Source organism: Eublepharis macularius, chromosome 6 (assembly GCF_028583425.1).
Source record: "Eublepharis macularius isolate TG4126 chromosome 6, MPM_Emac_v1.0, whole genome shotgun sequence".
In the NCBI taxonomy this organism is placed as follows: Eukaryota; Metazoa; Chordata; class Lepidosauria; order Squamata; family Eublepharidae; genus Eublepharis; species Eublepharis macularius.
In genome coordinates this window covers 125,967,017-125,989,702 of record NC_072795.1, presented here as the reverse complement: position 1 = coordinate 125,989,702, position 22,686 = coordinate 125,967,017, and the positions used below count along the sequence as shown (strand labels likewise).

At 38.4% G+C, this 22,686-nt stretch overlaps 1 protein-coding gene across 5 annotated transcripts in view; it reads right to left on the bottom strand.

The window, feature by feature from the left end:
* Positions 1-22,686, bottom strand: part of USP54 (ubiquitin specific peptidase 54) — a 158,117-nt gene that overhangs the window by 100,956 nt on the left and 34,475 nt on the right. The window lies entirely within an intron of this gene.

The following is a 22,686-nucleotide window of genomic DNA, read 5'->3' as shown; positions in this document are numbered from 1 at the left end:
CTTTTGAATTTATATACACCGTGGCCGTGTAATTAAAATTAAATTGGCAGAAGAAAAAGCAAACTTAGCCATTATTGAGTTTTCTAAGCTGTGCAAGCATAAAGTACCATTGGGAATCTGAGCTATCTTTTTGCTGTTGATCAACCTATGACTATCTGCATGATGCTCAATGGCTATATACCATCAGAAAAAACTGGAATACATTATTAAATAATATGTTAAAGTTCGGTCTTCGACTCTTGAACGCTCGAGGCAGGGCTGAGCACAAATACTTAAATATACACACCTAACATTCACTTATTTTTATCTCAACATTCATCTAAAGGATTGTTCAAGAGATTCCAATGCACACTCCTTTCATTCTCACAGCAGTTCTTTGTGTTAGATTACAGAAACAGTGACTTGCCAAAGGTTATCCTGCTGACTTTATAGCTGGGCATATATTTGAACCCAGGACCCACGTTCTAACTACCACACCAACTGCAAATATAAATATGCCTACTTATTGGGTTTGGGAGAAAATATGGAAGGAAGTATAAAGAAGACAAAACAATAGATCAGAGCCAATTAACATTTCCATCAAATCACCACCATCATGAAACAGAGGAAGAAAGTCCAAGATTTATTTATTTATTTTGCTTACAGGCTGCCTTTCTGATTGAGGCTCGAGGAGGATTCCAAAATATAGCAAACAATTTAGTCAGACAGTATACAACATCCAATAAACAATGCGAGAGTACTATGATTACATGTAGGATGACAAATGGTCTAGGCAAAATATCAGGCCTGTTTGTGTGGTGATGAGCATTTTGATCAACCTGTATTTTGCTTTCACAATTAAAATGTGGCAGCGTGCTTTGAAAAGGCAGCAATTTAGAATGGGTTTACAACAGCTAAGGATCTGAAATTCTGTCTCAATGAAATTTTAGCTGGGCGTTCAGTTGAAAATACTTGTAACCACATTCTGTTGTTAAAAAATTGACACAAAATATGCTTCTAACCTAGGAACACCTCGTCCTAAATTAGATTAGAAACTCCCCAAACAGCTTTCTTAAAAACTGCAGCACATGAGCACTGGAACTGACAGCTATGCTAATGATTACACATCCGTTCATACAACTGCCGAAGACAAAAAGAAGCTAGACAAATCCCGGAAGATGAACATTCAGAAGTGAGCTTGCAGTGGTCTTCACTTACTTCACTGAAAGACTTAGCAACAGGACTCTCTCTCTCTCTGACTTCCGGCTTGGGGATTCATGGAGGTCTAACGCAGCTCCATTTGTGGAGCTGACCGGACTGCCGTTTTAAGCGGCCGGCGGGGTGAAAATAGCCCGCGGCCGACTGCTCTCAGGCGGAGAGCAGGCAAAGAACGCTCAAGACCCTAGGGTGAGTTAGATCTCGGACGAGGGGGGGCTCTACATAACGGGTCCCCTCCCGATCCTTGAGGTCCCACCTTGCGACGGGTCGGCTACAATCTCTGCGGCAGTTTTGGGGCCAATTCGGCTGGCATAAGACCTACATACCCAAGCTTCGATTGGGGGAAGAAGTGGAAAGGAGAACTTGAAATCGAAACAGCGATTACAACCGGAGGAAAGTGAAGGGAAGGTAAAGATCACTATCTTCCGATACGGGACAGATTGATAAAAACAGAGAGGAAAAAAAGTAGACTTTTAAACTGCAACAGACTAGCGAAAAGGAGGGGAAGCTCCGGCAGGAGTTGTATTAGAAAAGAGACTAAGTTTAAACAAGTTATTAAAGAAATCGGATTATTGTTTTGAATACCTGTGGCTTTGGAGCTGTGAGAAAAAGACACCATCGCGAGACCTGCTGTGGGAAGACGGGAGACAGGAAGTGCGTAACAACAATAGAGCGGCTGGAGAGAAGCGGCCCTTGCTGGAGGGCAGGAAGAAGGGAATCGCCATCTTTGAGAGGGGAAGGGTCGCGGCTTCAGCGGAAAAGGAAGTAGGCCATATTGGATTATAAAATCATAGAGAGACCATAGAGAAAAGACGCCCGACATTTTGGACCCTTTAAAATTAATTTATGCAAGAAGACCGGGACATTTGAAATAAAAAAGGTACTAAATTTAACGCCACGGAGCTAAGGAAGAGAGCGGATTCGTGGGAGCGAGCTAAAGCAAGCCCCACGATGTCGAAGAAAGAGTGGCAATCGGCAATAGAAAACCTGGATAAAAAACTTTTGGAGGTGATTAAAGAATTTAAAGACATGAAATTGGAGCTGATCAAAGAGGTTAAACAGACAGTAAAATCGGAGCTGTCAGAAGTAAAATCGGAGCTGTCAGAAGTGAAGAAAGGTATGGAAACAATACAAAGTGAATTACAAGGGACGCAGCAGAGAGTTAAAACAGTAGAAGGAGCGATGGAGAACTTAGCAGATACGCAACAAACAGAGATGAGGTTGATGAGGGGAAGGATGGCGGTTGCGGAAAGTAGACATATGGAGAAGCAGCTCAGATTTCGCGGCCTGCCGGAAATGGAAGGAAAGACAGCGCAAGAGCAGATGACGGAGGTGTTAGCTGAATACCTGGGGAAGGAGGAGGAGGATGTTGTGGCTATCCTAGATGTGGCATATCGTGTGAACTCGAGAATTGCAACCCAGAGAAAAGTACCAAGAGACGTGATTGTACAATTTACAACAAGAAATATGAAAGAGAAGATTGTGACTAAACAGTTTCAAGATCCATTGGAGATCGATGGCAAGACAATCATTATAATGAAGGAACTACCCAGATCAGTGTTACTAGATCGGAAAAAATATAAAGCGCTAATCCAGATGCTGAAGGACATGAAAATCAGGTACAGATGGGAGCTCCCAGAGGGTTTGTCCTTCGAATTTGGAGGCGCCAAAAAGCGTATCAGATCTGAGCGGGAGATGGAGCGATTTATAAGGGACAATGAAAAAGACTTACCAACAAGATTATGAATATGGAGTGTAAAGTGTTATCTTGGAATGTAAATGGACTAAATTCACCGAATAAGAGAAAAAATATTTTTCACTGGCTACTAAAACAAAAATGTGATATTGTTTGTTTGCAAGAGACTCATATTCGAAAACAGGATGTAAAATATATAAAACTGGGAAAATTGGGCAAAGACTTTGTAGCGGCCTCAAGTAAGAAAAAAAGAGGAGTGGTGTTGTATGTAAAAGAGGAGCTGCAACCAAAATTCATAATGAAAGATGTGGAAGCCAGATTTGTAGCAGTGGAATGTACTTGGAATTTAAAGAGAGTGTTGGTAGTCGGAATCTATGCACCCAACGGTGCAAAAGAGAGCTTCTTTGAGGATTTGAGGAAGCATTTAGATGATCTTTCATATGACCAGATAATTCTTGCCGGAGACTTCAATGGAGTGACAGATTTGGAACTGGATAAAAAGACTACAATGGCACAAAAGAAAAGAGGACTATTACCAAAGCTTTTTTTTGAGCTGATTCAACAAGAGACTCTTGAAGATGTATGGAGGAGAGAGTATCCTAAAAGCAGACAGTTTACTTTTTATTCTGCAAGGCACTCCACATTATCAAGAATTGACATGATCTGGGCCTCAAAAGATTTGGCGTTATGGACTAAAGATGTAGAAATAATGCCGATGGTAGGCTCAGATCACAACCCAATTATGTGGAAGCTGGGGAAAAGGAGGAAAAGGAAAGCATGGAGAATAAATGAGGATTTGTTACAGGAAAAAGAGAATATGGAAATATTGAGAAGAGAGACAAAGTTTTTCATACAATATAACGTGAATAAAGAAGTACCAACTGATAAAGTTTGGGATGCTTATAAGGCGGTTATAAGGGGTATACTAATGGACTTAAATGGTAAAGCAAGAAAGAAGAAAGAGGAGAAGAGACAAGAGATTGAGGAGAAAATAAAAGCTAAGGAAATACAGTTAAAAAAGAGACCAGGGAAAAAGAAATTATACCAGGAAATTAAAATATTGCAAGAACAGCTAACAGCAATGAGTAATAAAGAATTGGAGTGGAATCTCAAAAGGCTGAATCAGAAAGCATTTGAGGGTGCAAATAAACCTGGGAAGTACCTGGCATGGCAACTGAAGAAGAGAAGGGAAAAGAAAACAATAAATAAAATTTGTGAAGATGATAAAACGTATTTGGAACAGAATACCATTAGTAGAGCCTTTTATAAATTCTACGCTAAACTGTATAATAAGAAAGAAGTAAATAAAGATTCAATAGCGTCATATCTGGAGAAAATGACACTTCCAGAAATCTCGGACGCTTGGAGAAATAAACTGAACAGTGAAGTAACGGATGAGGAAATAAGTAAGGCAATACAATCTGCAAATTTAGGAAAGGCGCCAGGGCCAGACGGACTTACAGCTAAATTTTATAAGACTATGGCCAATGAGCTGGCACCATTCCTAAAGGAGGTGATCAATGGAGTTTTAAGGGATCAAAGGATTCCAGACACTTGGTCTGAAGCGAACATATCATTGATCCCAAAAGAGGGCCAAGACTTGACTAGTGTGAAAAATTACAGACCTATATCGTTACTCAACAATGATTATAAAATCTTTGCGAAGATACTGGCGGAGAGACTGAAGGGGTGGCTTTCGGAAGTTATAGAGGAGGAGCAAGCAGGCTTTCTGCCAGACAGACAAATAAGAGATAATTTAAGGACAGTGATTGATGCTATTGAATATTATGATAAGCGTTGTGATAAAGAGGTTGGTTTCTTCTTTGTTGACGCTGAAAAGGCATTTGACAACTTAAACTGGGACTTTATGTTTGCCACTATGGAAAAGCTACAATTAGGAGAAAGATTCATCAGAGCAATTAAGGAAATTTACAGAGACCAGACTGCAGCAATTGTGGTGAATGATGAATTGACCAAGAAATTGACTATAAGCAAAGGAACAAGACAAGGTTGCCCGTTGTCTCCACTGTTGTTCATTTTAGTATTGGAGATTCTGATGATACAAATACGACAAGACGAGGAAATTCGAGGAATAAAAATAAAGGACTATTCATACAAGGTCAGAGCATTTGCGGATGACATAATGTTAATTGTAGAGGACCCACTGGAGAACATGCCAAAAGTGATAGATAAGATCAAGGAGTTTGGAGACTTGGCAGGTTTCTTCATTAACAAAAAGAAGTCAAAGATACTATGCAAAAACATGACTAAGCAGAAACAACAATTGTTAATGGAAACAACGGATTGTGAAGTAACAAGTAAGGTGAAATATTTGGGAATTGAACTGACTGCAAAGAATATAGATTTGTTCAAGAATAATTATGAAAAATTGTGGATTCAGATTGAGAGAGACTTGATTAAATGGAATAGGCTCAATCTGTCATGGTTGGGTAGGATTGCAGCGGTTAAAATGAATGTGTTACCAAGAGTGATGTTTTTGCTACAGACAATACCAATCATCAGAGACTCTAAACAATTTGAAAAATGGCAGAGGAAAATATCAGATTTTGTATGGGCAGGCAAGAAGCCTCGAGTGAAAATGAAAGTTTTACAAGAGGCAAAGGAAAGAGGCGGAATGCAACTGCCCAACCTGAGACTTTACCATGATGCAATCTGCCTAGTTTGGTTGAAAGAGTGGATGACATTAAAGAACAAGAAACTATTAGCCCTAGAGGGATATAAAAAAATATTTGGATGGCATGCATACCTATGGCATGACAAAGTAAAGGTCAACTCGATGTTCCTGCACCATTTTGTACGGAGAAGTCTATACACAATCTGGAAGAAGTACAGAATTTATCTACAAGAAGGAACTCCTTGGTGGGTGGTTCCATATGAGGTGATAGACCCGAGAGCTGTTGATAACGAAAGACAATGTTTGACTTATAAAGAAATAACTAAAATAGAAGCATCTAAACTTAGAATAAAGACGCAAGAGGAACTATCACCGAATTACGACTGGTTCCAGTATAGACAGATCAGAGATTTGTATAACTCGGACTCTGTAAAGGGAGGTATACGAATAGAGAATTCGGAACTAGAGCAGACCCTTCTTAAAGAGGACAAGAAAAGAATATCCAAGGTATATCAAGTACTGTTGAAATGGTATACTGAGGATGAGACAGTTAAAACACAAATGGTGAAATGGGCTATAAATTTTAACAAAGAGATAACAATGGAGGCATGGGAATACTTGTGGAAGATTACAATGAAGACAACGACATGTACAAATATTAAAGAGAATATCTATAAAATGATTTATCGTTGGTACATGACACCAAAGAAGATTGCGCTAGGGAATTTGAACACTTCTAATAAATGCTGGAAATGTAGGAAGCATGAGGGCTCCCTCTATCATATGTGGTGGTCGTGTGAGGTAGCTAGGCAGTACTGGGGGGAAATAATAAGAGAAATGAGTGAAATTTTACAATTTCAAATAAATAAGAACCCAGAACTCCTGCTACTAAACTTGGGAATGGAGGGAATTCCAGCCCATCATAGGACGTTGATATTTTATATGACAGCAGCAGCTAGACTTTTGTATGCACAAAAATGGAAAGTACAAGAAGTGCCAACTATTGAAGATTGGACCTACAAATTGCTGTACATGGCAGAAATGGACAAGATGACAAGAAAACTGAGAAATCTGGACTCAGGGCAGTTTAACACAGATTGGGAGAAGCTGAAACAATATCTGGAGAAGAAATGGGAGGTGGGAGGAAAACTGTGGCAGTTTGAGAACTACTGAAGTATAATAAAATGTAGAGGGGGGTGACTTTACCGGGGGGGGAAGAGATAAATGTGAATTTATAAGCAGTTAGATTAACAGATTGATATATATATAGATATATATTGGTTAATAAATAGAATATTGATAGAAAATAATTAAGGATAAGGATTAAATATACGGATTGAGTAATCAACAATATTTTCTTTCTTTGATAAGATTTGTATAATGCACCAAACTGAATGTATAGACGAGTCAAATTGATTGACTATGTGACGAGAGTTATACAGAATTACCATAAAAAGATAGAATGAGTAATACATAGAGAATAAGTCAAATTGTTTGATTTAAATGTGTAAGATTTTTATGGTTTATGATATATAGGTTTATGATATATAGAAATATTCAAAATTGGAAAATGGGATAAATTGTTTATCCAAGATGGAAACAAAGACTTACAGTTTGAGTATACAATAAGAAAAGTAGTTAAGGATGTACTGCTTAGTATAATGGAGAATATGTATTTGTTTTAGATAGAGAAATTTAATAGAAGTAAGGGAAAAGGGACAAAGGGTTGGAAAACTGTTGGAAGTCAACAAAAGGGGGGGAAAGGGAGGGGGTTAGAAATGAAAAATTTGGGGAAAATTGAATGTAAATGTAAAAATAACGGATTCTAACCCAATAAAAATTTTTTCAAAAAAAAAAAAAGGACTCTCTCTCTCTCTCATACACACACACACACACAAAGAGGGAGTATACATTTGAAGAAGTTCTGATGCCCAATATCCATCTCAGCTCCTTTGATCTCTAGTAAAACCCAGGGCTCATTTCGAGGGGGAACGTGCAGGAACATAGTTCCAGCAGTTCTCCAAAGAGGTCACATGTCAGGTGGCCCCGCCCACCTGACTCTCAGCCATTTGGGGCCTGTTTCGGCCTGGATTTGGGCCCAAACGGCCCAAATCGGGCCTCTGATGGGTGGTGGCTCACTCTCCTGCTCAGCAGCGGCCCAAACCTGACCATTTTGGGCCCCTTTTCAGCAATTTTCAGCCCCTTTTTGCCCAAGTTGGGCCCCATTTCAGCCCTGAATGGTTCGGATTGGGTCCAAAACAGCCAGGGTAGGTGATGTCAGGGGGTGCGGCATATGCAAATCAGTTATGCTAATGACACACTTCTGGTGCTGTCAAGGGGTGTGGCATATGCTAATGAGTTATGCTAATAAGTTATGCTAATGAGTTCCTCCAGCTCTTTTTCTACGAAATGACCCCTGGTAAAAACTATACTTGGGGAAAAAATTATTTGCAACACAGCCTGATTTTCCACCAAAAGCTCAGAGCTATGACAGATTGAAAAGGATTGTCCCACTGGGTAAAAACTACCCTTCCTACTTTGGGGGAAGAAAGCCGCTTTCTAGAGGCCCTGCTACATTTCTTCATTGTAATGTAGCCTCACAGAACCTGGCAATACGACAAGGGAGCACCTTTTCAGTTCCTTTCCTATAAAAAGGAGGAACTCGGAGGCCAGATGCAATTTAAAAATTTAAAATGTATGAGCTCATCTATAACACTGAGGGAGTAGGAGACAAAATCTACACATCACAGACTGCCCTCACAAATTAAACATGACGCAACTTCACTACTGATTCTGCATACACATGAAAATTTGCATGTTTTAATCTCAACCTAATATTTGAGTTTGTGCAACAGAAGGCATATTTTTCTTTTGATTTTAAACTAGAATGGCGGCAGCACAAAAGGTTGCGAATGCATATGCCAGTGTGGTGTATGTGGGGCTAGCAGGGAAATAGGAGGGTGGAGCTCAGAGGCAGAGAGGTGGATATGGGATAACTTCCTACATCTCAAACCCTCCATCCAATGTCTCTGGCAACCAGCTCCCTGGTGCTGCCTCATCTCATAACAGGACACAACTGCAGGGAGTCAACCTTTGACACCGTTGCTGCTCCAGCCCATAGGTTAGAAAGGTATAGTGAAGGGAAGCCATAAAAGGCTCCCTCGCCCCGCTCAGCTCCTCTGTCAATCACAGTCATCATCTGCATTTTCAAAAATTATACCCACTAAAGCTGATTTTGTTTTTAAAAGAATGCATTAAACCTTCAGAAATCTGCAACAAAAATCTTTAATTTATAAGAAACGGTAAAAAGCAGCACTGCAAAGCCTTGAAGAGGTCTGCAGTATTCTCTCAAACCTCAAATTCAGAAGGTATTTTCAAAATCCAGATGAGCCCTTTTTAAATCCTGAACCAGGTCTGTCTGGTCCTAAACCCCAGAAGATGCATGCCCTCCAGAACTGACACCCCTGTAAGATACACACCAGCACAGAGGGAAGTCACAGTATACTGTCACGTACCTTCACTGGGCAGATGAGGTCATCAGTGAACAGCCGAACCTTGACCAAGGAGCCGCAAACTGACTCACTATGCCTGCCGTGTCAAGAATCCCTCAAGCTATCAGAACAGAGGGACTCTGTCACATCCCAAGCCTCTTCCATCACTACCCTCCGCAGCTTTCAACCCACATCTCTATCAAGTATAAATGCTCCTGGCCAGCCTTCTACTGCCCTTATTTTGGTTGCAGTTACTCCTTCAGAAAACGAGTGGCAGCAACAATGTGGGGAAATCATGGGTTCCCCATCACACACCTCCAGTGCGATCTTGTTCAGACACACAGAAGATTGGCCTATTGTAATTTTTCTAACTATGGCCCTCATCACAAAGCTGAATACAACCAGGACTCCTCGACTGTATCACTTAAAGCTGCTTCCACAAAAATTCCAAGTCAAAAACAGCGAGATTTTTCTGCATAACCACCAGAACCACATCACTTTCTAACAGTTGGATCAAACGGTAAGAATTTAGTTAAGCATCGAGATGTATTTAGCTACAGTTTAACCCTTTTGCCAAAGGCTGTAGGGGCATTTTATAACAACAACAACAACTGATTTATATACCGCCCTTCAGGACAACTTAACACCCACTCAGAGCGGTTTACAAAGTATGTTATTATTACCCCCACAACAATCACCCTATGATGGGGCTGAGAGAGCTCTGGAGAGCTGTGACTAGGGTTGCCAGGTCCCCTTGCACTCCCAGCGGGAGGTGGGGGACCAGCACCTACCTTCTTGGTGTCCTCTTTGTGCGTGCATGCGCGCCCCCCCCCCAAGCCCACTCAATGACATCACTTCCGGGATGTCACTTCATCACTTCATGTCACTTCATCACACACACACCCGCACTCCATGGGGGGCCCAATACAGGCCTGAATCTACCCGGATCAGGCCCGAAATAGTCCGGATTGGACCCAAATCAACCTGAAACAGGCTGCTGCTGCACAGAGGAATACTTCTTCGCCTGGCAGCAGCCTGATCCTGGCTGTTTCAGGCCAGAATTGGGCCAAATAAGGCCCAAAATGGCCTGGATCAAGCCCGGATTGGCCTGGAACAGGCTGCTGCTAAGCAGAGGAGTATTCCCTCGCCTGGCAGTGGCCCAATTCTGGCCATTTTGGGCCCGATCCAGGGCATTTCAGGGCTGTGGAAGCATGCCACACCGCCCGGGAGCATGCCCCCCGCTGGCTAGGTAAACAGTGGCAGGGGGTGGAGCGGGGGACTGGCAACCCTAGCTGTGACTGACCCAAGGCCACCCAGCTGGCTTCAAGTGGAGGAGTGGGGAATCAAAGCAGGCATAACAAACAGTTTCTGGTTATTGGGGCAAGACCCAAACTAGAAATATGTTTTAAAATCCTTTTGTTATCCTTCACCATTTATTTATTTTTAAGTACATTTCTATGCCACCTTTCTACCCAATTAAGGTTAAGACAGTACTTTGGGGCCTCACTTTGTCTTGGGTTCAGAGAATGGCTGGACTGTATGAACAACCTTCCGAACTTGCAAAAAAAAAAGTTGCAATAATGAGTTTTAACTGGTTGAGACTGAATTTAAGGTGCCAATCACATATGGTATTTGTGACAGAATGTTTTCCAAGCAAAAAAACTGAAATGCACCAAAACACAGATGCAGTTATCCCTGACACATATGAAACTGTATAACGTACAATTCCACAGTCCAGACAGCTATCTCAATATGCTAATTCAGGGATTCCTAAACTATTTAATTTAATTTATTAGATTTGTATTCCGCCCTCCGCATGCCAGCAGGCTCAGGGTGGATCACAATTTGCACACAAAGTTAAAAGTACATCAGATACCATTTAAAACCAAAGTTAAAAACATCACACAGTGGCACAGTAAAATATACTATACATAGGCCCAGGGCATAACCCTTTAGTCAGCACCAGAGCATTTGGAAGTATTCAAGAGATGGAGATGTCGCCAGTGGGGAGGGCACAGTTCAAAACAAAACAAAAAACCGAATGTGGTCTTCCCAATATCCAAAGTGTTTCATCTATCTTCATTTTTCTAAGACTCCTTCAAACTTACCTTTTCACCCATACTTTTTCCTACTTAATTTTTTCTCCCTTCTCACAACTCAACCTCGCAACAACTACTTTCAGCTTTCCTCCCCTAAACTCACCTTTACTTTCCCAATTTGTCAGATTACAACAAACGGTAGCATGCGTTGGGTACCGTAATTAATATCTCGCCTGTTTAATGTCCACTTCAAAAAAGTACTACGCTTGGGGGGCGTGGCTTCGCAGCAAAAGCAAATGGCCGCCTAAAGCTGAGCTCTGTCTCACCCTGAGCCCTTTAAACAACCTAACAACTGTAAAATGAATGCTATGAACAAACAAACAACAGAAAAGAAGAAAGCAAACAGTAAGGCTGCTAAAAAGCTTCAAGATTTTTTCCTGGTCTCCCAAACACCAGCAGCAGAAATCAGAGCTGAAAAAGACACACTCAAAATGGCTGCCGAGGAAAGCAGAGTAAGTAACTCTTCATCAGACTTAAGCTTACCAGCCTTACTTCAAGCTATGGAGTCTAATATCCTTCAAAAAATTTCCAATTTAACAGAGCAAATTGCAGAAATTAAAATAGACATTAACAAAGCAGTGCTAAAAGCTGAAAATGCAATGGATCTTAGCATTGCCTTGCAAAGAGATGTGCAAGACTTACAAAAAGAGAATGACTACATGCAAAATAGAATTCAAACCCTTGAACTTGCAAACCGTCAGCAGAACTTAAAATTTAGAGGGATTGAAGAATCTGAAATAATAAATGCAGATTTAATCTCTTTCCTCTCTAACTGGCTAGCCACATGCCTTCAATTAGAAGAGGGCATCAGCCCTCTAATTTCCAAAGCGTATCGCCTTGGCTACCCTAATCATCCCAAAAGGAGAAGTCCCAGGGATGTTGTAGCAACATTTGTCGATTGGAGAACAAGAAAAAAAATCTTGGAGGTGGCAAGATCACAAAACACCTTTACATACAAAGGAGCTTCTATCCTGGTGTTAACTGATCTGCCAAAGGACATTTTAAATAAAAGAAAGGAACTTAAACCAGTAACAGAAGCCTTAAGGAAAGCTAAAATCAACTATAGATGGATAAACTTTACTAAACTCCAAGTAAAACAACAAGGAGAGACCTACACAGCAGAAGACCAAGAAACTGGATTATGCCTGTTACAGAGCATTAACCTGGAACTGCCTATGGAGTTAGACAACATATCTAACAAAAGAAAGAGATCATATCCTTCAACTCCACAAAAAGGAAGCAAGATACCGATTAGGCACAACTGAAGTCTCAAACTCTGCATTAGAAATAATAGAAGCTCTAATTCCAATGACTGAAACAAATGCCATTCATAGCATCAAAATATCAACAAAGGGTTCGGGGGGGCAGATTATAAGATACAGTAATTTAATTAGCTTCCAAATTAGAATTACCCAGATATTCTGGAATTTTCCAGTAATTCAGGAGAGAAGTTTATCTCTTGAATTATAGAGGGTTATATAGGATAAGTTTCAGTTTCTTCCATTATTTTTTCATTTTTTTTTTAAATTTTATTTTTTTCCCCTTTTGGCTTATTAATCGAATTCAAGTTAAACAGAAATTTATTGATAATAGGGATTGTTATTGTTCCTATATTATAGAGTGTTACTATTTTATATCAAATAATTAGTTATAAACAAAGTTGAGAGTTATAGAAGAGTTTTACTGTTATTAGAAAGTTATATTACTACTTCAAGTTTATATTGTTACTTTACGGATATTAGAAGTATTACTGTTTATAATACACAGTTAAGTATAATCAAAATGTAAAGTTATAACAAGTGCTGTATTGTCATCAGAAAATTGTCTTATCGTTCAGATTTTATATACTAAATAGCATTACTGTTACCAAATAAGTTGTTTAAAAGCTATTTCTTTAACACAAAAAATAATTTATTTCTAAGAAGAAATTGGAGGGAGAAGTTACAATATGTGTTCTGAACTAAAAGTAATTTCTTATAATGTTCGAGGCTTGGGGAATCCAATTAAGAGAAAACGCATACTTACACATATAGCTAAACTTAAACCAGATATCACTCTACTTCAAGAAACACACATTCGTGCTGGTAATCCTTTAACACTGAAAGACAGATGGATTCAGACACAATACCATGCATATGGCACTTCTAAAGCACGTGGGGTTGCAATTATAGTATCCAAAAATACTCCTTTTTTTCATAAAGCTACAAAGGTTGATCCTCTGGGTAGATATATATTTGTAAAAGGAACTGTAGGCAATCACCTTCTTACAGTGGCATCCATCTATGCACCTAACCAAAGGCAAATAACCTTTATAGAAGAACTATTAATTAATCTAGAAAAATTTCAGGAAGGCGAACTGATTGTGGGTGGAGACTTTAATTTCATAATGAATCACAAATTAGATAGGTCAGACTATAAAAAATCCAATAAGAAATGTCACAATACTAAATTGGCAACATTGATTAAAAATCACAATCTGATTGATGTATGGAGACAAACTCATGCTACAGAAAAAGACTTTACTTACTACTCACCTAGACATCACATTTACACCAGAATTGACCTTATTTTAATTTCAGAAAAATTAATTAATCAGGTAAACTCAACCGAAATTGGTAACATAATCCACTCAGATCATGCTTGGACTACTTGCACCATTTCATTTAAGTCAGAAACAAAAACTGAAAAACACTGGACATTTAGTAAATCACTGCTGTACCATTCAAATCATGTTAAGGAAATTGAGAATATCATCAAACAATACATGAAAGAAAATACAACACCAGAAACAAAACCACATATTTTTTGGGACGCTTTAAAAGCTGTCACTAGAGGACATCTAATAGCATTAACATCACGAATTCACAAGGATAAGAAAGCTCAAAAACAAGAAATTACAGGGAAAATTAAACACTTGGAATTCCTACATAAACAGAATGGTAGTAAAAAAGTATACCAGAAACTAATAAATGAACGCAAACTTTTAGAAACCATAGAATCAGATAATATTCAAAAAAATCTCATATATTTAAAACAGAAACATTGGTTCAATACACCAAAGACTTTACGTATTCTCTCTTGGAGAATAAAAGAAAAGAAGGTAGCAAAATTAATCAGGGTAATCCAAGACAAAAAAGGACAAATATACACTAAATCAAAAGACATAATTAATATCTTCAGAGATTACTATAATCAACTATATACATCAAAAAAACCAAAAATAGAAAACATATCCCATTTTTTGCAATCACTTAAAAATCTTAAAAAATTAGAAAAAGCACATCAGTCAAAACTGGAGAATCCAATCACCACACAAGAAATTGCAGCAGTCATACAAAAATCAAAAAACAACAAAACATCAGGACCAGACGGATTTCCTGCAGAATTTTATAAAAAATTTGCCCCACTTCTGTTACAACCCCTTACTGAAACTTGTAACATGTTACTAACAACAGGAATACAGCCTCCTTCATGGTCGACTGCTTCTATTATAGTAATTCCGAAGCAAGGCAAAGATCATAAAACCCCAGCCTCATTTCGCCCAATTTCTCTCTTAAATCAAGATTACAAGATATTTACTTCAGTTATAGCCGAACGTCTTAATTCATTTATCACTCACTATATACACAAGGACCAAACCGGCTTCATGCCCGGCAGGGATTTAACACACAATATTTATAAAACTTTAAATTTAATGTCTATATGCAAAAATCAACATACTGAAGCTCTATTCTTATCATTAGATATCGAAAAAGCCTTCGATTCCTTAGAAATATGTTATTTAGATGAAACACTATACCATATGGGCTTTGGAGAAAATTTCCGACGTATAATAAAGACAATCTATTCACAACCCACAGCGCATGTCAAAATAAATGGAAACACTTCAGACAAAATCTATCTACATAGAGGAACAAGACAAGGCTGCCCTTTGTCACCTGCTTTATTTGCAATTGCCTTAGAACCACTGACAATAGCAATCAGGGAGAACACCCAAATTCAAGGAATCGCAGTTAACTCTAAAACATATAAACTCAGTGCTTTTGCAGATGATATGCTGCTATACCTCACAAACCCAATCCTATCGCTTCAACACTTATCAAATCTTTTAAGTTTATTTGGTCAAATTTCAGGATTAGAAGTAAACTACACCAAGTCGAACATACTTCCTTTAAACACAACAACTACAACTCAATTGAATATTAAACACATATATAAATTCCAGTGGGAACCAAAAAAACTACCATATCTGGGTATAATCCTACCATCTGACCTCAACCAGTTACTAAAGTTAAATCACATAGATAAAATGGCTAAAATAAGAGCAGAATTAAGTGACTGGAATAAAAAACAATTATCATGGTATGATAGATACCATCTAATTAAATCATTTGCACTTCCCAAGTTAATTTTTCTCTTTCGAACAATTCCAATATTAATCCCACCAAAACTTTTAAAACAATGGCAAACCTTCTTCAATAAATTTTTGTGGCAAGATAAACATCCAAGAATTGCATTTACAACACTAAGATTAAAAAACACACAAGGAGGCTTTAATTTCCCAGATATTGATCTCTATCAAAAAGCTGCACGATTAAAAGATGTAATTTCTATAATACAGAAGGAAGATCATATGGATTGGATCAACTTTTTACAAAACACACAACAAAATGAATCCATTCAGGATCTTCTATGGAATAAACAACACGTCCGCCCAACAAACTCTAAACAAAACATCTTTTTTACAGCTATCCTAAAAGTATGGGATGCTTATAGAAATAAAATCACCCCCAAATATTCCAGGTTCTCTTCTTTTCTTTTTCAGGATTGGTTTCCACCGGGTCTCTCACCCGCATTCACTAAAAAATGGAGCCAAAACAACATAACAAGGCTAACTGATATTGCCTCCCGAGAAGGCTTACTAGATAAACCGGAATTGGAGCAAAAAATTAATAGTAATATATCATGGTTTATTTATTTTCAATTAAAGAATCTAGCCTCTTCTATAAACTTAAAGGACATTATGAAACAACCAAAGACTGCATTTGAACAAATTATAGATAGGAAAGGCCTTTCAAATAAAGGAGTAATCTCCAAAATTTATAATATTTTGCTACAAAACCTTAAACTTAAAACCTTAACATATCAGTCAAAATGGCACCAAGACTGTGACAAAATATTATCAAAAGAACAATGGGAAATATTATGGTCCTCTAAAATATTTAATTCATCAACAATTAGTATTAAACTACAGTCCTATAAGATATTAACAAGATGGTATCTTACACCCAAAAAATTAGCAGCTATTTATTCTCACAGTTCATCTTTATGTTGGAAAGGATGTGGGGATACAGGATCATATATACATTGCTGGTGGAAATGTCATTACATAGAAGAATTCTGGAATACAATCTTGCACCAAATCTTTTTGTTAACTGGCTACAAAATACCAAAGAAACCTGAGCTGATATTTCTGAATCAATGGGATGATATAGAGATCCCACCAATTCGACGAGACCTCATCAATGTCTTCTTAATGGCAGCAAAAAATTTAATTGCTTTAAAATGGAAATCACATACTGTACCAACAATTACCAGTTGGTATTCTAAAATATGGGACCATTTTTTATTTGAAAAAATCAATGATGGAATCTATCAAGCTGAAAATTTCCCCCAAACAACAAATTTTATGGAAAAATGGTTCCCTTTTTTTGAATACATTTCTAAAGAAAATCTATATCCTCCCAATAAAATATACCAAACAATCCTGAATCTATAATCCAAAATATATCAGATCATTCAACTTGAATTTGTCTTTCCATGTTTTACCCTTCTCTGTTATGTAGTTTTTAACAATTTACCCATGTTGTATTTCATATTGTAAACAGTTTTGTTAATAATTGAAATAAAAATATATATATAAAAAAAAAAAAAAAAAAAAAAAAAGTACTACGCTTCATTTTGAGATACAATTAAGCTCTGAAACTCTTTCAGTCCTAATCGTTAAGTGAGTATGTTTCATTCTTTGCCTCTAACCTGGTTTGCTCTATGTAGAGCTACTGGTCACTCACATCTTATTCCAAACAAACCTTCCAAGTCTGAGCAGTCTATCTGCCCTGACTCTCTCTAGTAGGTTCCTCAATTAAAATGTCAATAGCTTTTGGGACCTGGAGAAGGAATAGTTACTGAGCTCTGGTGCCTGATGTCATTAGTGATTCCCATGTCTATATAACCTGTGGTACTGGAGGCATGCTGGTCTATCTTGTTTATGGAGGCAGGAAGCTAGCAATTTTATGAAAAGAGAGATGGGACTGTTTGAAAGATCTAGTGTGCCAGTTGTGCTTAATATAAGCATGGCTGAAACGGGGGTTTGCTGGAGCTGCGCCAGGAATTCACATCCTAGAAACTTAGTCAGCACCATCTGGGACTTTTTAAAGCTGTTTTAAACAAAATACTTCATGGAACTAAACTTTGGAAATTTGCCCTACTATGCATTTTCTTGCTGTTCAGTTTGTATGTTAGTTTCTATTGCTGTTTCAATATAGACATTCATTTTGAATCTGTGACTTTAAGATGTGTTATTTGAATGTAGTGACAAAGAGAATAGGCTGTGATCTGGGAGGTCCCAGGTTCAAATTTTGCCTCTGATATGAACTCACTAGGCAACTTTTAGGCAAGCCGCTTTCTCTCTGAGCCTCAGTTCACCAACTGCAATACCAGTCTAAAGAGCTGCTAGAAGGACTACAGGAGGATAATGTATGATTATATACATACTCTCATGTAATTTACATGGTCTCTAGCTATGCACTGGTAGATACAAAACTTAAAGCTGAAGGGTTTTTAAATTTTTATTTATTTATGCAAAGCAAAAACAGAAAAAAATAAAAACAATAAAATGGTGATAAATCTCTATATAAGCTTCTATAAAAGGTCTCCAAATATCTACAATTATGTCCATACACAGTTGAGATATGTTCAAATGTTGATAACTTCATAAAGCCCTCAATCTAATGAGTTACGGGAAGTGCTTTTGTCGTTCCAATGCTGAAGTATAAATCTTTTAGTGACTGTATGGGCATAGTGGGTTCATTCCCGTTGACCATCAGTTAGGTCCCATGAGACGGGAAGTTTAAAAGTACATAAGCATTCTCAAAAATAAGTATTCCAATACAAAATTAATATGACTAATGACTTCCTCCCACTAAGACCAAATAACTAGACACGTCCAAAGCATATGCTCAAGAAATGCATTTTCTAAGTTACAATGCCAGCAACTGGACACGGTACTTAATCCTTTACTAAAAAGGAGCTGTGGTGTCCAATACACCTTATACATAATTTTTTGATGAATAAGTCACAGCTTAAGAGCCATAGAAGAAACAGGTGTAAGGCTTAAAGCCATGTTCCATTGTTTTGGCAGAACTGGATGATCTAGTTCATTATTCCATTCATCTCTGAGACCCTGCATATCATATATATTAACTGACATCAAGTATTTATAAACCAATATTGTAAGCTTTGTTTTCTGTGTTGATTCAATAATAGTTTCTAGAAGTAGGGGAGATTCTGAAACACTCAGAGCTGCAGGGCCATATTTAAATACCAACAAATATTGCAATTGTAAATATTACCATTCAGCAAAAGTTGACAAATCATATCTAGACCTCAGCTGAGAAAATGACAATTTAATTTACATGACTCTCTCTATGCATTGGCAACAAAGAATCTTAAAGCTAAAGTTGTGTTGGATTAGATAGCATATTGCACTGTTTGTCAGAATTTAAAATTTGTTTTTATGGAAGGAAATCTGAATTTTATTATAAGTCTCTATGCTTTGGGATTTGTATGCCTTTGTATATTCATATTTTTCTTTTAATTCTGTATCTTAAATGTGAAGGCAGCAACAGCCTTTGGCCATCAGCAATAAATAATTTGATAATGATAGTATGTGATGAGCTTTGATCACTGAAATCATCATCATCATCTATAATCTGCCTTTCTTACTGGGACAAAAAACTTTTCTGTCAGTCAGTAAGTAGATAACAAGATACGATAACATTTGAACCTAACAGCAAAGATTCAGCCTAACAGCAAAGATAGCAGAACAAAATAATGCAGTTGAGCTGTGATTCTAGAACATGTTTGAAGGGGGGGGAAGCAAACATATTTAAGGCAACAGGTCAATCAGTACAGGAAAAACTTTATCTCTAACAAAAGTCACCTCCTGAGCTGATCTATTACACCACAGCTTTGCTCCCTCTACAAGAATGCCCTCCTGAACAGTTGCATATTTTGCAAAATGGCAGAAGTCCGAGGGCCTTCCCAACAGCCTCAGACTGTTGCATAGTACATACACCTCCACAGAGAATGCGCATGAATAGTTGCTGATTTTGCAGGATGGCATCTTCAGAAGGCTTTGCTGAGATGAGTGGAACTGTCACAGCAGAGCAGAGCAGAGAAGGGGACCCTGCAAGTTATAGTCCCAAGGCCTTTAAAGGTCGTGTAGATGATAGGTGGAAATCTTGAATTAAACCTGGTCACTGACTGATGACCAATGCAGTGTCTGCAGGAAGGGAATGATGTGCCAGTTCTGTTTAGCCACCGATAGTAGCTGGGCAATAGCTACTATCAGTGGCTAAACTGATAACAGCAACTGCTGAAAAGCAGTTTTAAAACTCCTGTAAATCTATAAACAAACAAAGAAAAATAGTACGCCTGGTGTTACTGATGAAGATCAATACTCTGTTTCTGCACACACTTGAAGATTTTACACAATTGTTAGCAGGTAAAGGCTGTTTTTAACACGCAGTTCTTTTCAAAGTAAAACAGTTCCCCAAATAATGCAAGGCCAACTGCTCTAAGATAGCAATAGCCTAAAATTTCAAAAATAATTTTTCATGAGTAATTCTGCTTCTATCAATCTTATCCAAGAACAATTTGGGGGGGAGGGTATTCTAGTGTTCCTTTGAAGTGAAATTTACTAGGTCAGATACTGCATACCGTCTGGGCAAGTAAAATTAACTTCTTAATTTGATTGTCTGGATCTTAGGCAGCTGATGATTACAAAATAAATCAGCTGCCCCAATGAACTAACAGGACTCTCAGCAGTTAGAATGTATGACTGCTTGAAACATTGTGCCCCTGGAAGAGACCTTGAAACTTATTTAACAAATGTCTATTCTTTCTCTACGAGGATCAATATCCAACTGGCATCAGTGTATCTAAATTAGTTAGTTTTACTAGAAACTTTGCAGATTAGTCTTGACAGCTGTGTATTGACTTGCTCATAATTAAACATCTGGATGTTTTTTAATTAGCTGCTAAATTTGTTTTAAAATACAATGAATCGTGATATCATATAGAGCTGCAGGAGAATGCTTGTATCTTAACTGTTGTTTTGACATAGGGGTCCCAATCCAAATGTAGTCATTAGCAACTGTAATGACAGGCAAAGAAACTGGGTGCTTTCTGTCATCTGTAAGACTGGCCGCGCAGGCCCTTGAGGAGAGCAGAGGTTCATGCTCTGTCTCGCTGCCTCCTCGGCAGCCGACACAGCCAAGCTTTTCACTGAGGAGGCTGGCTGCTAGAAGCACGTGGGGGGGGGGGGGGAGTGGAGAGCCAAACATGTTCAGTATTTTAATTCCTTTCCACTTGGAGAGTCCAAGGAAATACCGGACTGTCCAGGTGAACCCTGGACCCTTGGCAACCCTACTGAAAACAGAGACTGCTTTAAAGGTGATACATAAATGAAATCTCCCACCTCTGAAAATCAGCAGTATGTGTAATATTTCACCTTTACAAACTTCTTATCTATCTGTGGTGGCTGTGCAAAATAGCTCCTATATTCTACAGAGAAAGATTCTAAGAGTTGGGTAAAAATCACCAAACAAAATATTGGCCCTGATCCCTGGCTAGCATTTGTGAGTATTTTTGAGGGCTGCCTCAGTAATCTTAGCCATAAAACCTCTTCCTAGCTATTCTGTATGGAGCTAGAATGTAGCTATATTTTGGAAATCTGACCCCCACCCACTCCCTCTCCAAATCTCTGCAGTATGGGATGAGAGAATTAAGAAAAATTATACCAAAAATTTTTAATAGATGCTGTTAAAAAATAATGTAGCAGATTACAGCTCCCAACAAAAAAATTATCTCTTTTGACCATCTTAGCAAATCTCTCCTCAGTCATATATTCCTAACTTAATTCTAAAAACAACACCATGTAGTAAAACACTCTTCTTTTACTATTTTTTCAGATTTTAAATCATAACTTTACATAAGTTAATTTTTTAAAAATTATAAATGTAAAGTGACAAAAAAGCTGAGCTGGATGAGAGAAAGGCACGTGCGCAGCTCTACACAGACCTCACAGAAAACTCTGGAGAAGGCCTAAAAAACTGCAGGGTCGGAAAATGCTAAACATACTGTACTTCCTTACTTGCATGGCATCAGAGACTTGGTTTGGTAGCTGTGGAATCTTGGGCTTTAAATCAAACAACACCAAAGGGTGGAGCTAGGTATGACAAGATATTACCAGATATTACATTTTCCCCAAATGCTAATGTGAGAGGAGAAGAAAGGGAACCACACCAGGGCAACAACAAACTGCATTCAGATGCCTCCTTGCTCCAGTTTGGCTTTGAACCAGGAGCCCTGGAATTCTGACAATCAAGCAGTTGCCTAAGTTTGCCTCTAGTTTAACAGGCCCTGTGCCAGCTTAACTGTACTAGCACAAAGCCAAAAGCAGTTAGAGAAGAGAACATGATGGGTAGGTGGAATCCAGGAAGGAAAGTTTAGTTGCACCCTGTTCATCCTCACTGAGCTGTCACCTCTATGCTTGCTCTAGCACAAAGCTACATCTAGAAAACATATGATCAGTGGCATATACCACTACAGCTGCAAGACAGTTCAAGATATCCTCGTCTTATCCCATGAATTAAGCAAGCGGAGGAAAGGGATTTTAAGTAGTAGCTTTGTCCTGTCCAAGGAACATCTGCATTGTATTTAATCACATCACCAAGCATGTGTATATTGTTGACAAGAGCATAAATGGAAAAGAAGGGAAATCAGTAAAAGGACACACCACACAAAGTAAGCAAGACAGGGCCCATGGCTCAGTGGCGTATCATGCAGAAGGTCTTAAGCTCAGTCCCTGCCATCTCCAGTTTAAAATATCATGTAGTAGGTGATGAGAAAGACCTCTGCCTTAGACTCTAGAGAGATGCTGCCAGTCAGAGAAGTCAATACTGACCTTGATAGACTCGGTATAAGGCAGATTTACAAGTTGTACAAATCACAAATGCTCAACTCACAACTCACAATGGAGGCCTGCAGAAGAGAAAAGAATCTGAGTAACACTTAGTTTCTCAAGCTCCTCACAGGTACACTGCCTCACATCTCTGAACACAACCTTCTGCCCTGAAGCTCAATTCTGCAGCTACCATAGGGAGTTCAAGGACAAAGCCAGGTCATCATGTGTGGCCCACAAATCAAATCCAAGGCAAAAAAAGTAGAAAATTCGGGTACTGATGACTGTGAATACCCCCTCACACACACACTTTTGACATTGTT